At 43.3% G+C, this 16959-nt stretch overlaps 1 protein-coding gene across 8 annotated transcripts in view; it reads right to left on the bottom strand.

Moving 5' to 3' along the window:
• The window catches only part of AGPS (alkylglycerone phosphate synthase), a 132929-nt gene that overhangs the window by 114424 nt on the left and 1546 nt on the right, over positions 1 to 16959 (bottom strand). The window lies entirely within an intron of this gene.

The raw sequence follows: 16959 nt of genomic DNA, 5'->3' as shown, positions 1-16959 counted from the left end.
TGGGAGGTCTGCACCCAGCACATTTTAAAAGGCCCTCTGCTCTCCTGCTCTGCCATAGTTGGGGGAAGGGGAATTATAAACAGTAAGGTCAGAGGGAATTAAAATGTAGAAACTACAGGCAGTAATAATTACCTCAACAAGAAGCCATTCACAAAACAGTTGTTGGGTGCATGTCTTTGGTGGTGAATGGATTAACACATTGTGGTCTGGTTCTCATGGCCATAGCACGGGAAATAAGCCACCATGGCTTATTTCCCCTTCCATGATCATGTGAACAGGCCCTTTGAATTCTAGTAAACAAACAAAGTAGACCTCACAAGCCTGGAGTCTGCCCAAACCTGCTTATACAATGCAGTTGCGAAACAAGAGTAGACCCATGGTTGCTCAATCTGCTGTATATTTCCTTCCAGACATAAAACTCTATTGTAGCATGTACAACTGCATTAGGCAGAGAGAAATCTTTTAAACATATTTTCAGCAAACTCAGAATGTACATCCAGAGGGCCTTGCTCACAGACTATCCATAGTTACATCCTCATATATACCAGGCACAAGAAGAATTAGGATTCTAGTCAGCTCAGAACTGTGGACCAGGTCATATATTACCTGCAGGCACGGGGATATTAAAACACTCAAGCTATTTTTTCGCCAACCAGTGAATGAAGTAATTCCTTAATACAATTACCTCTGTATAATTGAAAGTTAAATCAAGGATGACTGTATGATTTGAATATTAATTTAAATAATTTCATCTTTATTACACTATTTCGTTAGTACATTGTACTGCCAGATGGGTTATTCATTTTCTAGTTGATTTTGATTTGCATGTGCATGGTTAAACAAAGGAACACATACGAAGCCTTTTTAAATCTTCTAGCAGGCTGACTGAAATTATTTTAATTACCTGGGCCACAAAACCACTTATTTATACTCCACCCTTGGCATCGCTAAGTAAGTAGCTTGTGCAATACATAAAATGCACAACTTGTGACTTGTGGCCTTATTCTGAATAGATATGAAAAGAAAACATTTACAATATACACCACATAACGGGATGTTATATGGAAAAAATAAAGTGCATGGACTAAACTAAGCCACTATATACATAGCAAAAATTCTTTGAGGATTGTTGGTGGGTAACCATGTCTAGGTTTCAGCTCAGTTAAAAGGACCCAGTCAACAGTCTAGAAGCTCCCATGGCTGTAGTATTGTTGAAAAAAAGTGGGTGCAGTCCTGATCAGTAGCTAAATGGAAAAGCCCAAAATATAATTAAAAATAACTCCAGACAGCTAGGCTCCATTTCTTAATCAGTGCAACGTGGCCTTTATGGATTGCTTTCTAACAACCCTCCAGGAATCAGCAGATTTGGGCAGAGAGGAGAGGAAAAAAGACTACTTGGGTCTCTCTCTCTCTCTGGATATGGATTCCTAAAGAGAAACCTTCTTTTAGGGTGGCCATGTGCCCTACTTTGCAGAGAACAGTCCTCTATTTGAAGGGCTGTCAGCCAACAGTCCTCTTTTGGAAGGCATCCTCGGTTTGAAGGCCTGTTCTCTCCATGTCTGGTTTGAAGATTAAGAAGGGAGAGCCTTGAAGGGGCCTTGAGGCTACCCATGAATGGTACCACCTGGACAGCAGACTGAGCATGCCCACACGTCACCTGGTCACAGTCTTCCTCACTAGGGTGAGATGTGTTGTAGTTCTCTTTAAATTATAGTAATTCTAAATTTGCTTCACATGAAAATGTCATTCAAATCTCTGTCCTCTTTTGCCCTCTTTTTTGGTGATGACTTCCTCTGTTTTGGCAATGCATGGTGTATGGAGTGGCAATCCTATTTGTGATCGTTTCTCCTCCATGACACTTTCAGATGAACTCTGGCTGCTTTCACATCTAATGTTTATTTCACAGTGGTTAATCAAATGTAATTCAGTTTTCCTGGAGTTATCAATGTGATTGATCTGGAATGTTTAAGGTACACCCAGGCTCCAACTCAGGGTGAATGCACACATGCCCAAGTCCATGGCTTTGTGCTATTTTATCCTAAGCAGGTTATCCCCCACCGTGCATATAGACACGTATGTGAAATGTAAATTTTCAGTAATTTTGTGCCAACAAGGATTTGTGGCTGATATCCCCAATGCATTTGCAGAAGCAAGCTTCTCAACATGGATCTTTGCTGGATCAGGACCAGAGAGCAGACATGCGTTTGGTAGTGTGCATTTGACTGGAAACCATTGCATTTACCTTGTCCTTTTATGGTAACCATTAAGAAAATGCTTTAAAGCATCCCTGGAAGTTAGGGTAAAGACTATATTGGAGAGACTGCTAATTCTCAAGGGGCAGTATCCAGTGCTGGCAGTCAGTCCGCCAGTGCTCAGCAGGTTGCACTAGCAGGAATGACTGCTAGCATACTGGGAACACTTGCTAGACAACCCCAGTTGTGCTACAGTCTAACACTTGCCACTACAGTCAAACACTTGCTAGAGCAACCACAGAAACTAGTCCAAATTAGCATTTCCAGAATGGGCCAGGACAGGTCAGCGTAACTGCCTTCTGTGACTTGTTTTGTTCTGCAAATCCTAGTTTGGGCTAGTTTCTGGGGTTGCTGTAGCAAGTGTTAGCTTCCTGTTGCATCAGCGGTTATTTTCACAAGTGCAATGGCACCACTGGATACTGCCCAGGATTCTTGAAGATAGGTTCTTAATTCCTGTTCCAAGCAATACACCCTCTCTGTATTGTGCTAAAATTAATGTTCCTGTTTTTATACATGCACACCAATACTTCAAAAGTATAAAGCATCTCATGTCATTGTTATCTTGCTTGTACCTTTCTTCTCCTCATCATGGTCTGTTTACAGACCTGACTTAAACAAACAAAATCAGACACAAATTCATAGTGTCAGTAATTTGCTTTCAAGTTTAGTCTACTGAAGAACAGAATTGTTTTGCATGCATAATTAAAAGAGCATGCTTTCCAGCAACGGTCTTTTTCAACACTGCAGCATGATGCTACAGTGCTGCCATCATATAATCAGATGTTAGCTGCATGAATATTTGCTAGGAACACTTTTGAATATGCAGACATATACAGCAACTGATGCAAAAAATGTGGAAGTTTCCACTGTCCAAGGATTACTGTCTGACCCTTGATGGGGAACATGTGGCCCTCCAGATGATGTTGGACTGCAAGTCCCATCAGCCCTAGCCAGCATAGCTAGTGGTAAGAGATGATGGGAGTTGCAGTCCAACAACATCTGGAGGGCCACCGCAATTCCCCATCCCTACCTGAGGCGTTTTTCATTTCTGCAGCTGAGCCTACGCCATGTCATAGAACCATGAGCTCAATTCTAAAACAAATCAACAAATTTAAAAGGATCGGTCCTGACTCAAGATTATTATTCCATACAATTTCCTCCCTCTGAAGTTTCACCTGTAGGACCATGAGGAGAGCAGACACTCATATGCCACTATGCTTGCTATACTCAGCAGGATAGAGGGAAAGGAATCCATGTTTCCTGGCCTGTACCAAAAGGGTAAGAGCAGGAGTACACAGCATGCTGACTGGCAATGCTCCTTCCCCTAAAGATGTTAAATGTGTATGGCTAGGAAAATGTGTTTCATTAGATTGAAAGTCATGTTCTCTCAAATCTAGCTTTTCTCCTCACCTAAATAATTGCATGGATAGAACAATCTACAGTATCAGCAGAGCTGCACTGTTAGCTGTTTCACCCCCTGGCAATGAATTAGGTCCTAAGTGTATATAGCAGGCTGCGTTGCCTGCTGTCCATCCTACAAAGATCACTGTGCATTTGGGTTTGTGTTGGGACTTTGTGCTGGGACTTTGAAAACCGCTGGGTTAGAGAAACAATCGGTTGTTGTTGAGGAACCCCTGAAACATGAGATACCTGTGGAACTCCAATCTCCAACCCCTTCTCCCTCGCCCAGAGTACCCCCCTCATTAATCAGTAATTTTGTTCATGATTACTAAATTCAAAGGCAACATTTTGTACGAATTAATAATTATAATTAGTAATTCTGAAGGGAAAAGTGAAGCACCTGAGGTTGGAAGTGGTAAACTTTTATGAAAGTCCTGGGGGAACCCTGGTTGAAAAACATTCTAATCTTTTCCCTGGTCACAATGGGTTGTATCCCAGGTTAGTCCTACTTACAGTAGGCACATTGAAATGAATGGGATGTAAGTTAGATGAACAGTGGATGAAACTCAATCATTCCCAATATGATACAACCCCCTAAGACTCTTCTGAAATTATTCCCATCATTGTATTTCTGTCAAAAAAGCTATATTGATATCCTTCCCCCCAAGCTACCCAAAAAGCCTTGTCCTGATCAACAGCTATGAAAGTGAGGGCACTGACCACTGTTCTTTTTTTCCACTAGGTGGCAATAACCAGCAGAAATCCAACAATGGGGCTCATCTGGAAATCAAAAATTGTCGATTCTTGCACAACAGTAGCCTTTAATCTGTGCTGCCACATGAGGACGTCCCTAGAGACGTTCACCTGAACCATGTATTAAAAGGGCACCTCACTGAAAGCAAACGGTTATAACTTTACTTTCTAGTTTTCACTTTGTTGTTGTTCAGTCATTAAGTTGTGTCCGGCTCTTCGTGACGCCAGGCCTTCCTGTCCTCCACTCTCTCCCAGAGTGTGCTCAAATTCATATTAATTGCATCGGTGATGCTATCTAGCCATCTCATCCTCTGCCGTCCCCTTCTCCTTTTGCCTTCGATCTTTCCCAGCATCAGGGTCTTTTCCAGTGACTTTTCTCTTCGCATTAGGTGGCCAAAATATTTGAGCTTCAGCTTCAGTATCTGTCCTTCCAATGAGCACCCGGGGTTGACTTCCTTTAGGATGGACTGATTTGACCTCCTTGCAGTCCAGGGGACTCGTAAGAGTCTTCTCCAGCACCACAGTTCGAAAGCATCAATTCTTCGGCGCTCAGCCTTCCTTATAGTCCAGCTCTCACAGCCATACGTTACTACTGGGAAAACCATAGCTTTGATTATGCGGACCTTTGTCGACAAGGTGATGTCTGTGCTTCTTACTATGCTGTCTAGGTTTGCCATAGCTTTCCTCCCAAGGAGCGTCTTTTAATTTCATGGCTGCAGTCACCATCTGCGGTGATCTTGGAGCCCAAGAAAATAAAATCTGTCACTGCTTCCATTTCTTCCGCTTCTATATGCCAGGAAGTGATGGGGCCAGATGCTATGATCTTAGTTTTTTTAATTCAAACCAGCTTTTGCACTCTCCTCTTTCACCCTCAACAAGAGGCTCTTGAGATCCTCTTCGCTTTCTGCCATTAGGGTGGTATTGTCTGCGTACCTGAGGTTGTTGATAATTCTCCCGGCAATCTTAATTCCGACCTGTGATTCATCCAATCCAGCATTTCTCATGATGTACTCTGCATATAAGTTAAATAAGCAGGGTGACAATATGCAACCTTGTCGTACTCCTTTCCCAATTTTGAACCAATCGGTTGTTCCATGTCTGGTTCTTACTGTTGCTTCTTGACCCTCGTACAGGTTTCTCAGGAGAAAGGTAAGGTGGTCTGGTACTCCTATCTCTTTAAGAATTTGCCAGAGTTTGTTGTGATCCACACAATCAAAGGCTTTAGCATAGTCAATGATGCAGAAATAGACGTTTTTCTGGAATTCTCTTGCTTTCTCCATGATCCAGCGAATGTTGGCGATTTGATCTCTAGTTCCTCTGCGTCTTTGGAACCCAGCTTGTACTTCCGGTAGTTCTCGGTTCACATGCTGCTGAAGCCTAGGTTGTAGGATTTTTGAGCATCACCTTGCTGGCATGTGAAATGAGCGCAATTGTATGGTAGTTTGAATGCTCTTTGGTGTTGCCCTTCTTTGGAATTGGAATGTAAACTGACCCTTTCCAGTCTTGTGGCCACTGCTGAGTGTTCCAAATTTGTTAGCATATTGAGTGCAGCACTTTAACAGCATCATCTTTTAGGATTTTAAATAGCTCAGCTGGAATACTGTCATCTCCGCTAGCTTTGTTGTTACTAATGCTTCCTATGGCCCGCTTGACTTCACTCTTCTTCTGGCTCAAGTTCAGTGACTGCACTATCATGGCTATCAGGGACATTAAGATCTTTCCTGTATAGTTCTTCTATGTATTCTTTCCACCTCTTCTTAATCTCATCTGCTTCTGTTAGGTCCCTGCCTTCTTTGTCCTTTATCATGCCAGTCTTTGCACAAAATGTTCCCTTGATATCTCTGATTTTCTTGAAAAGATATCTAGTCTTTCCCATTCTATTGTTTTCCTCAATTTCTTTGCATTGTTCATTTAAGAAGGCCTTCTTGTCCCTCCTTGCTATTCTCTGGAACTCTGCATTCAGTTGGATATATCTTCCCCTTTCTCCCTTGCTTTTCGCTTCCTTTCTTTCCTCAGCTACTTGTAAAGCCTCATCAGACAGCCAACTTGCTTTCTTGCATTTCTTTTTCTTTGGGATGGATTTCGTTGCTGCCTCCTGAACAATGTTACGGACCTCCGTCCATAGTTCCTCAGGCACACTATCAGGTCTAATCCCTTAAATCTATTCCTCACCTCCACTGTATATTCATAAGGGATATGATTTAGGTCATAGCTGAATGGTTTAGTGGTTTTCCCTACGTTCTTCAATTTAAGCCGAAATTTTGCAAGCAGCAGCTCATGATCTGAGCCACAGTCAGCTCCAGGTCTTGTTTTTACTGACTGTATGGAGCTTCTCCATCTTTGGCTGCAAAGGACATAATCAATCTGATTTTGATATTGACCATCTGGTGATGTCCATGTGTAGAGTCGCCTCTTGTGCTGTTGGAAAAGAGTGTTTGCTATGATCAGCGTGTTCTCTTGGCAAAACTCTATTAGCCTTTGTCCTGCTTCATTTTGTACACCAAGGCCATGCTTGCCTGTTATCCCGGTGATTTCTTGACTTCCTACTTTAGCATTCCAATCCCCTATGATGAAGAGGACATCTTTTTTTGGTGTTAGTTCTAGAAGGTGTTGTAGGTATTCATAGAACCAATCAACCTCAGCTTCTTCGGCCTCAGTGGTTGGGGCATAGACTTGAATTGCTGTGATGTTGAATGGTTTGCCTTGGATTCGTACTGAGATCATTCTATCATTTTTGAGACTGTACCCCAGTACTGCTTTTCCCACCCTCTTGTTGACTATGAGTGCTACTCCATTTCTTCTAAGGGATTCTTGCCCACAGTAGTAGATATAACGGTCACCTGAATTAAATTCGCCCATGCTTGTCCATTTCAGTTCGCTGATTCCCAAGATGTTGATGTTCAATCTTGCCATCTCATGTTTGACCACCTCCAGCTTACCTTGATTCATTGATCTTACATTCCAGGTTCCTAAACAATATTGTTCTTTACAGCATCGGATTTTCTTTTCACCCCCAGACACATCCACAGCTGAGTGTCCTTTCGGCTTTGGCCCAGCCGTTTCACTCTTTCTGGCGCTACTTGGAAATTCCCTCTGCTCTTCCCCAGTAGTATATTGGACACCTTTCCGACCTGAGGGGCTCATTTTCCGGTGACATATCTTTTAGCCTTGTGATACGTTCCATGGGGTTTTCTTGGCAAGAATACTGGAGTGGGTTGCCATTTCCTTCTCCAGTGGACCACATTTTGTCAGAACTCTCCACCATGACCTGTCCATCTTGGGTGGCCCTGCACGGCATAGCTTATGGCTTCACTGAGTTATGCAAGCCCCTTCGCCACAACAAGGCAGTGATCCATGAAGGGGCTAGTTTTCACTACAAAACACTAATTGCGTGGGTTTTAGCTCAGTCTTACTCATTTTCACACTTCCCTATTTCACCAGGCTCATTGCTCTTAGTTTTGCAAGAAGAGTCTCAATTCCTTTTATTCAAGTCCCTTGGTTTTCATGTTTACATTTTCGTAATCTGACGAACGCCTTAACGTTTCCCCTTGGTGTTTTTTGTTGGGGAGTGGCAATTTGTTTCTCTATTTTTATAATGTCAGATGTGCACAACAATCAAGTATTTCCACTTATCCACCATACTAAATGAGAACAATTATTCTGCACTGTAACTGCCAGTCAGATTAATGCTTTTACCTTCACCCTCTGAAGGCCTACCATCAACTCCACCATTTTCAGTTGTGCCTGCCTCTCTCTTCCCTTCAGTTGCTCATCTGGAATTGTGCTGTCTGTACTTGTCTGTTTAGAAACTCATACACTTATCCCCAATGAGTCAACACAAATGTGTCCATTCCTAGTTGAAGGCAAGCAACAGCATTCACAGTCCTTTCAAGTAATATTTTTTCCCGTGCCTGCTGCCCCCTTCCTCTGTCTTTACACAGTGCCACCTCCATTTTAAATAGAACTTTGACCACTTTTCAAAAAAGCATTCAGAAATCAACACAAACATGCTGTATGGCCTCAGCAAGTCAGCAGGTATTTCTGCCAAATAATCCAGGTCAGGTTATTCGTTTATATTGTACCTGAATTTATTGTACTCAGTTGAACCCTGCCTTGGGCAGAACGAATGACACATTACATGTAGTTCTGTGATAGTTTTACCTCAGGCCTTTCTTTTCTTGTGAAAAGCAGCTGCAGGTTTGGTGTAAGATTAGTGAGGGCTGTTTACTTCACTACTTTCCCAGGTGCCTGCAGCTTCTTTTCTCCCCAAGGGGATAAAAGATATAGGGACTGACACAATTTAGTATTACAGAACACAAACTGGCTTTGGTATAACTAACTAGAGATACAGATATGGAATAGTCAAACGATCATAAGGTTCCTTTTACCAGAAGTGGGACTAGACCATCAAGGAACACAATGCTTTGTGAAAAGTATTTCATTTCACCATACGCTCAAGGCATGGGCTATTTTCCTCACCTCTGTCTGCAGTTTTTGGTTCCCGGATATACCAGATAGGGGTTATACTCTGCTGATAACATGTAATATTTAAAACGCAGGTATTTCCTGAGATATGTCCTGCTCTGGTACTCCAGCTCTTACTAACACATTAAGGGAGCAATCCTATGGCCATTAGACGCTGTCTAGAGGGCCATAGGATATCCTCTATTCTGGGAACCGACCTTGAAGCCTGCGCTCCGAGGTCAGTTCCCGAAAATCCGACCTCCCCCCTTGTCTGTGCTGCCTCTGAGGCAGCACGGAAAACCCCCATCCTCTGCACTCAGAAGATGAGCGCGGAGCAACTGAAAAGGGGCAAGGCTGGAGGAGTTCTGGGGCAGGGAGAGCGGACCTGCGTGTACAACATGTCCCATGTGTCGTATGGCAGCTTCCTCCCCCCCCAGCCGCTAGACAGCTGAAAACAGCTGTCTAATGAAAAGAGCAAGGCAGGAGAGGCGCAGAGGGAATGATCCCCCTGTGCCTCTCCTGCCTTGCTTTGGATAGGTGGTCGCCTGTCTACTTAGGATTGCACCCCAGAAAAACAACTCCCAGTAGCATGGCTGGCTAGGGAGTGCTGGGAATTGTAGGACTTTTTTCTGTCTAAACATGCATAGGACTGTGCCCTAAAAATCATAATCAAATAACAAACTGTTTGTAATCATGCATTTACTTTTATGTTACTGCTTATCAAAATAAAAGCTCAAAGGTTAATGTCATCATGCAGTGATGACAACTTGTTGCACATCAGTTGCATACATCTGTGGAGCTATGTACTGACTATGGGTAGATGGGAAAGGGAAAATCCATTTGCATAAATAAGCAAACGTTCCATTTCTTAGGGCCTTGTGCAGTTAGACATAAGCAGTGTGATCCAGAGCAGGCATGGCTCAAATCCAAGGGGCAGCAGCTATGGGTCTGAAGGAAACAGATAACAAGGTACAAGACCGGCATGCGGTCAGGTTTAGCCAACCTATATGGAGCAACTACTCTCAGTGATAAGCCTGAGACAGCAGTTACACAGGGCCAGCAGGGCCCCTCTCAGTTCCTCAGGTCATTTGTTCTACCTGGGCAGATAAGCTGCAATCTCTCTTCCTGCCACTACCAGAGTGGTGCTGTTGAGCAACAAGATTCCATCTACATGCTACTGCCCTGGTGGTGTAGAGTAAGATGCCTGGCTTCTGTTGCTGGATTCCCTAGTTTAAGCCCACTAAGACTGGTGCCTTAGACAGTCTTACACACAAACGCCGGAGTTCTAAAATAAGTCCTGCATTTTTCTCTGCACTTACCTCAAAGGTTATGAATCATGGATAACTCATGTCAGTGGCAAAGTTACCAGCCTGCAGTTGGGTTAGAAATGCATGCAAAGTGGTGGGAGAGTAGAGGAAGCTAAGAATACAAAGCAAAATATACAATTTATTTATTTGTTTGTTTGTTTGTTTATTTATTTATTTAATGTGATTTGTGCCCCACCTTTCTACCAAGAAAAATGGCACTCAAGGCAACTTACAATCATAAATAAAATTTGATAAAAACAATAATAAAATAAGTCCACCCAACAGACCCACTTACTCGTGAAAGGCCTACTTGGATAGAAAGGTCTTTGCCTGCCAGTGGAAGGACAACAGATGAGGGGACAACCCTAGCCTCTGTCGGCAGGAGTTCAACAATAAGGGAGCAGTCATGGAGGAGACCCTCCTTCATGTCACCACCAAAGGCACCTCTGAAGACAACAGTATTGAAACAAAGGCATCTCCCAAAGATCTTAAGTCCTGGGCAGGCTCGTATGGGAGAAGCTGGTCTTTCAGGTAGTGTGGTCCCAAGCCGTATAGGGCTTTATAGGACTTTGCCTGGAAACCAGTGAAGCTGTTCTAACAAGGGAGTTGCGTGCTCCCTGTAACCAGTCCTGGTCAACAGTCTGGCCACAGCATTTTGGACCAGCTGAAGTTTCTGAACAGTTTTTGAAGGCAGCTCCACATAGAACACATTACAGTAGTCCAAACAGGATGTAACTAAGGCATGCATGACCCAGGCCAGATCAGACATCTCTAAGAATAGGCACAGTTGGCACACAAGCCTAGCTGTGCAAATGCACTCCTGGCTTCTGCCAAAACATGGGCATCCAGGTCCAAGGCAGAGTCCAGGAGTACACCCAAACTGTGAGCCTGAGTCTTCAGGGGAGTATAACCCCATCCAGCACAGTTTGAATCTTTATTCCCTGATCTGCCTTTTGACGAAGAGCACCTCTGTCTTGTCTGGATTAAGCTTCAGTTCGTTCACCCTCATCCAGTCCATGACAGAAACTTAGCAGCATTTCTATGACATCACTGAAATCACTTCTAACAGCTTCAGCTTTCATTCTCTCTTAGTTAGCGGCGTGTGTGTGTGTATGTGTGCATGTATGTGCCCCATCCATTACTAATCCCACCTGCCAGCGTGGCCCCTAAACAGTTCCACAGTTATCAATGTGGCCCTCCACCCATAAAGGGTTTTCCATCCCTGTCTTGACTAGCAAGCAGTATGGTTTCCCATTTGCTGGTCATATATTTACATATTTTTATTAAAGTATTTAATATACTGTAAACCATGGGAGTAGAACAAAAGAACAGTAAGGAGTGAACCATAAGCAAGCAAGAAAAGCTAAAAAAGAGAGGAAAAATTAGCTATTTAGCATAATCAACACATATTTGAATAATAATATAAAAATCATAAGAAAATTGCACTTGGTCTAAAAAGACACAACAATCACAGAAAGAGCACCAAAATGTGCTAGAGTTGCCCAGTGTGTTTCCTAAGTTATTTAACAAAATCACTGTTGGCATCTTTCCTTTCTGAGTCTCTGAGATAATTGGAACAACCACATTAGCAAGGTGAGAATGCAACTTGAGTGGGACTGTGCTTTGTTTTGGCATGTGCTGATGCTGTTCTCAGTATGTAGCCAACTTGCAACTCAATCCACATTTACTGTGTGCTGCTCAACCTGCTTCTGGCAGCTTTGCTACGACATAGTTGACAACAGGATGAGAGGTGAAGCCATCACATGATCATGTCAACACATGTTGAATGCTCCATCGTTCCACTCAACCTAAAATAATCAGCACACCCATTTTTATCATCAAAGAGACAAACTACACACTACATCAGCTTTTCCCACCCTGGTACCCTCCATATTTTTGGACTTCCAACTCCCAGGATTCTTGAACATTGACCAAGCTGGCTAAGGCTGCTGGTAGTTGAAGTCCAAAGCATACGGAGGGCACCAGGTTGGGAAAGACTGCATTACATGCATTTATTCATTAATGCATATAATGGAGCTTTAACAGCTGTCTTTTTGTAAACAAAAGCAGCTTTGGGAAGGGGGGTAGGCTACAGTGAACGGTGACCCTGTTAGTATGACATGGGGGGTTACTGTGGGACAAATAACCCATGATGAGCTGTGGCGTGTGCCGGGCCTGTGTGGCCACCATTTTGAATACTGGGGAAATGCTGGGTTGTAGGACTTTTTTTTCTGTCTAAACATGCATAGGATTATGCCCTTATTTACTCATTAAAATATTTTTATCCTGGCTTTCTATCATGAGATACACCACAGTTGTGTCCCCAAAGCAACTGCGATACAGTGTAGATCCCATGGCACAAACCTAATGCATAACTGCCCTGGTCCAAAGTGCCAGTGTAGTCCTGCCTTTAAGCTTCGCCTCAAGTCACCCTGAATAAAAACTGTTCACCTCACTGGAGTCAATAGGAATGCTATCATCTGTAGATTCTGCTCAAACCTTATTTCATCCCATGATTTGTTGGTTGCTCTAATTAGTATTGCACCATACTGTATAACTGACTGTAAAAATAAATAAATTATAAGCTATGCTTGCTATCATAACATACACTCAACACCAGCTGATTACAGTATTCTAAGAACTGCATGGTTGAGTCATATAGCACGTGAACTATCTGTTTCAGACAGATATTTGTATGTTGTGGCTAGCAGGCAGTCTTGAGGCTGCAGCAGAATTATACTAAGCAAACAATGCAGATTTTCTCCCTTGTTTGTCTCTAATACTAGCAAGTAATCTGTTATGTACATCACCACAACTATTAGCAAAAGTGAATTTTAAACGTGTAAGTGTATTACAGTACTTATCTTTCGAAGTTTCCTTCTCTAGATGATTAGAGTATATAGAAGCTAGGAAATAATTTTATTCCTTCACTACATTTCTGCCCCACCTTTCCTCCAAAGAACACAGAGCACATGGTCTCATCCCCCCTGCCCCCAATTTGATTCTCTCAACTACCCTGTGATTTTCAGCCCAACCCTCAGGCTGAAAGAGGTTTAACACTCTGCCATAGATGAATCAAGTGTGTCTCTTTTAGATAAATTCCTGGAGGACAGGGTCTATCAAGTGACTATTAGCCACAACAGCTGAGAGCTCCTGACTGATCCAGGATCTCCCCATTCCTAATCTGACCCTCTAAACCCTACACCAAACTGGCAGTTAAGTGAAATGCTCATCTTAAGAGATATCATTTATGAGAACATCATGAATGTTAAGATTTAGCCATTGTCACTGATCCCATCTCATGTTTTCAGCCTAGAGCTGTGCACAAATGGTCTCTCAAAATTCTCCAGCCTATTTGTGGTCAGATAAATTGGGGGGACAATTTTACCTAATTTCTCCTAGGAGGGGAGGAGAAATTCTCCAACAATTTCTCACAGATATGGCTCACCATTGGCAGGGGTTGTAGCACAGGTTCTTTTTTCCTAAGGGTTTTTGGTTTATTGCACTGCTTCTTTAAGTGGCAACAGCATCAACTGTGTTGAGACTTCCACTTTTCTGAGGCAGCATGTTGAATTTCATTTGCTGGTATTTTTGAGGTTACCTAATAACTGAGGGTGCTATGTGTGTTTTCTCTCTCTGTTACACATCTTTCCATTGTTCTGCAGCCTCCCAGGCCACCTGCACTTCCTGAACTGAAAACCCCCCATGCGAGGAATTGCCTCATGATGTCTTCCTCATGATGGCTTTAACTGAAGTGCGGGAAGCCAAGGAGGCTACAGGCTGCCACAGAGATGACTGTACAATGATAGACAGGACACTCATGCACACTCCTCAGCCACCTCATAAGTAAGGTAAGCACAAGAATCCTCAATCCAACCCATAAGAATTTCTCTAAACTTTCTCTTCCTTTGAATTTCTTTTTGAAAGCAATTACTTTTCTATCATATTAAATGGGAATAGTAGAAAAAAATGTGGAAGAAATTTTCGGCACAGCACTATTCCAGCCAGGTAGCAGAATTTCAGGAGGAAGCCTACTGGATGAATATTTTTCACTATCTCACATATATTGAAACAATCTTTCAGTATTCCTGGTTGCTGACCATGCTGGCTCAGGCTGATGGGAGTTGTAGTACAAAAGATCTGGAGAGGACCAGATCGGGGAAGGCTGGCTTAGGGGTTCATCCAAATAACTTTCTACAGCCAGAGACATAAGATCTGAGAGGGGCAGGATAAAAACCTATGGCTTGTGGTTCAACACCACTATAGATAAGTGGTGTTGAACCTCAGGCCCACAGCTAGAGTTCCAAGTTTGCCTTCCCAGGTTACCCAGATTGCCACACCCCCTTCCATGGTCTCACTCCTCTCCCCTGCCCACTGGTCATTCGGAGGTTTCCTGGCTTTTCCATGTCTCCCCCTCCCCATTGTAAAAGGTGAGAATGCCTCTCCTAAACCTTAGTCTGTGGCAGTAAGAGCTTTACGCTAAAAATCCTGATTTGGGGGTATTTTGGCTCAACCCTTTGGTCTTTTACCCCCACCCACCTCCTGAATGCAACTCCTGAGGGCTACTTTGAAATGGAATTCAGCCCTTGGGCTGAAAGAAGTTCAACAGCCTGCCACAGATGAATCAAGTGTGTCTATTTTAGAGGTCTATCAAGGACTACAAGCTATATGGTACTTTCATGTTGCCTTGGAATAGCAGAGGCTGAAGGAAAACTGGTCTCCTCAGGAGCATCTGGCTGGCTGCTTCAGGATGGGTTTTGGTTTTCTTATGTTCTTACTAAGGTAATGCATTCATTTCGTCATCTTAATGTGTGTGTGTGTGAAAGAGAGAGAGACAGACAGACAGATGGGAAAATACTTTTGGAAAAGGAATTGCTTCCCTACATTTTAGCAAATGATAACACTGCACATTTTAGCACATTATATCACAGGATGTCTTTATCATATTAAGAAATATGTACACAGGAAATGTGAAACTTTGAGGGATTTGGAGGGTGCCCAAGCACAGTGAAATTAACCAGATAATTTGAGTCCAGCCTTCCCCAAACTGGTACCCTCCAGATGTTTTGGACTACAACTTCCAGCATTCCTGACCATTGGCATGCTGGCTAGGGCTGATGGGAGCTTTAGTCCAAAAATCTGGTGGGCATCAGGGTAGGGCAGACTGACACCTTAACACCTTTTAACCACCCTGCCATGGATGTTGGCAATCAAGCCGCTTAAAATGTTACTTTTTTCCACTCTTCCAATACATCAAACAGTAGGAGTGAAATGAACTTTCCTAAGGGAGCAATCCTATGGCTGCTAGACAGTGGCTAGATGGCCATAGGATATCGTCACCCCACTTCCGGGAGGCAGCGCGGAACAGCCCCGTCCTCCGCGCTCACAAGAAAAGGGGCGTGGCCGGGGGCGTTCCGGGGCAGGGAGGGCAGAAAGGCCTGTACGGCAGGTGTCATACAGCAGCCTTCTTCCCCCTCCATGCTCCTGCAGCTACACAGCTGCAATCGGCTGTCTAGCCAAAACTGCAGGGCAGGGGAAGCACGGAGGTAATCATCCCCTCCATGCTTCTCCTGCCCTGCTTTGGCTAGGCGGTCGCCTATCTAGATAGGATTTGGCCCTTAGTGTGTGTTGGCATTGAGAGGGTAGTACTTCATCACCATTATGTATTACTTATACTGCACACATTAAGATATGGCCCTTTGCAGGTTTACAAATGAATACTCTGGTTCAGCTTTCATCAACCAGGTGCCTTCAAGATGGTTTTGGACTATGTAATATATGCTTGTTATATTAATGTATATGCTCGCACTGTTAAATGTAACCCAGGTCAGTTAGGGTTAAAAGAACGTTTGGGAGTGAGTTGAAAGGTGGGAGGGGCTTGTGTGTGTGAGAGAGGATTCTGAGGTATTAAAAGGAGAGCTGACAGTTAATTAGTTGCATGGGGCCTTAGGGACTGAAAAAGTTACATCTAGTTGGTGGGGTTTTGGAACCAGGATTTAGAAGGGATAGAGTAGGTAGGTTAGGACCAAGTATATATTAATGAATATGGACTTGAGCACGCTCCGGGACAGAACGCAGGACAGGAAGGCCTGGCATGCTATGGTCCATGGGGTCACGAAGAGTCGGACACAACTGAACGACTGAACAACAACTATATTAATAATAGTATATATAACTCTTTTTGTGTTTAATAAATTGTATTTCTTTATTTTTAATACAAAACCCCATGTATTTGTTTGGCTTATTGCACTACCATTAGAAAATTACTTCCTTGTTATTTCTCCTGTATTGGGTAGGGGGAACCAATTCAGCATATTGGGTAATTCTTTAACTCAGAGAATAAAAGGGGCTGAAGCTTTGAGTGTCAGTGAGGACAACTGACCAAAGCAGAAGCAGACATTCTGAGGGGGTTTTCTTCTCAGTTTCATCAGACAGAAGCTGGAGAAGGTAGAACCCAGGGCAGGAATGTCACAGACTGCTGCTCCCATCATTCTTGACCACAGATCATGCTGACTGGGGCTGATAGGAGTTCTAGTCCAAACTTTCTGGAGAGAACCAGGTTGGGAAAGGCTGAGAGTTCTTTTGGATTAATTAGCCACACATAGTGAGGGCTTTCGTTAAACAAACTGGCCTGTTCAGCAGTCTGTTTGTATGTTTGCTTGCAACTGCAAAAATTCCCTTGAGAACTGAAAGAGGTTAGTACCAGTTTTGAGGACACACTTCCGCATTTCAGGTTTGACCCTGTACAGCCATTTTCAAGAGGAATGGGGGCTAGCAGGGCA

The sequence above is a fragment of the Heloderma suspectum genome, chromosome 1 (assembly GCF_057233095.1).
Source record: "Heloderma suspectum isolate Gila_16-S chromosome 1, 16-S_ref, whole genome shotgun sequence".
Classification (NCBI taxonomy): domain Eukaryota; kingdom Metazoa; phylum Chordata; class Lepidosauria; order Squamata; family Helodermatidae; genus Heloderma; species Heloderma suspectum.
Note: the sequence above shows the minus strand (reverse complement) of the source record. Positions and strands in the feature narration are given on the sequence as shown.